Below are 1,736 nucleotides of genomic sequence, written 5' to 3'. Positions count from 1 at the left end.
GATTAGCTGAGGGCTTGTCATAGATTACCTTTATTATGTTAAGGTTTTTTTTTCTATACCTATTTTATTAAGTGTTTTAATCATAAATGGATGTTGTATCTTGTCAAATGCTTTTTCTGCATCAGTTGATATAATCATATGATTTTTGTCCTTTATTTTGTTTATGTGATGTACCACATTGATGGATTTGTGGATGTTGCACTACCCTAGTGCCCCGTGGATAAACCCCACTTGGTCGTGATGAATAATATTTTTAATGCATTGTTGTATTCGATTTGCTAGAATTTTGTTTAGGATTTTTGCATCAGTATTCATTAAAGGTATTGGTCTATAGTTTTCTTTTTTTGTGTTTTCCTTACCAGGTTTTGGTATCAGGGTAATGCTGGCCTCATAAAATGAGTTGGGGAGTACTGTCTCTTCTTCAATTTTTTCGAAGAGTTTGAACAAAATTGGTATTAGATCCTGTTTGAAGGTTTGGTAGTATTCACTAATGAAGCCATGTGGTCCCGGACTTTTGCTTTTTGGAAGCTTTCAGATGACTGATTCAGTTTTCTTACTGATGGTCAATTGGTCTATTTAGATTTTCAAGTTCTTCGTGATTCAGCCTAAGAAGGGTATATGTTTCTAAGAACTTGTCCAGTTCTTCTAGGTTATTGAATTTGGTGGCATATAGTCCTTCCTAGTATTCTTGGAGGATCCTTTGTATTTCTGTGGCATCCGTTGTAACTTCCCCTCTTTTATTTCTGATTTTGTTTATTAGTGTCTTCTCTCTTTTTATCTTAATGAGTCTAGCCAAGGGTTTGTCAATTTTATTAATCTTTACAAAGAACAGATCTTTGTCATGTTCATTTTTTCTATTGTCTTTTGTTGTCTATTTCATTTAATTCTGCTGTTATTTTTATTATTTCTTTCCTTCTGCTGACTTTCGGTTTAATTTGTTCTTCTTTTTCTAGTTCTTTAAGGTGTAATCTGAGGTTATTTGTTTGGGATTCTTCTTATTTCTTGAGATAGGCCTGTAATGATATAAATTTCCCTCTTAAATCTGCTTTTGCTACATCCTAAACTTTTGGGTAGGATGTATTTGCATTCTCACATATTTATATGTATCTTTTGATCTCTCTTTCTATTTCTTCTGTGACCCAGTGATTCTTTAAAAGCATGTTGTTTAGTCTCCACATATCTGTGGTTTTTCTGGCTTCCTTTTTGCAGTTGAAATCCAATTTCAAAGCCTTGTGATCGTAGAGTATGCTTGGTATGATTTCAATCTTCTTAAATTTGCCAAGGCTGGTTTCATATCCCAATACATGTTCTATCCTTGAGAATGTTCCATGTACTAGAAAAGAACATATAGTCTGTTGTTCTAAGATAAAGTGCTCTGCAAATGTTAATTGTGTGCATTTAGTCTAATGTGTCTCTTAGGGCTGTTATTTCTTTATTAATTTACTGTTTGGATGCTCTATCCAAAGCTGTCAATGACGTATTTAGGTCTCCTACTATAATTGTATTAGGTCAATTATTCCCTTTAGTTCTGTTAGTAGTTGCTTGGCATATTTTGGTGCTCCCTGATTGGTGGCATAAATATTGATGTCTATTATGTCTTCTTGTTGTAGAGTTCCCTTTACCACTATGAAATGTCCATCTTTGTCTCTTGTTAACTTTTACACTCTGAAGTCTGTTTATCTGATATCAGTATGGCTTCCGCTGCTTTTCTCTGGATACTGTTTGCTTGGAGTGTC

This window comes from Rhinolophus hipposideros (assembly GCF_964194185.1).
Source record: "Rhinolophus hipposideros genome assembly, chromosome: X".
Classification (NCBI taxonomy): Eukaryota; Metazoa; Chordata; class Mammalia; order Chiroptera; family Rhinolophidae; genus Rhinolophus; species Rhinolophus hipposideros.
This window is presented reverse-complemented; position numbering follows the sequence as displayed.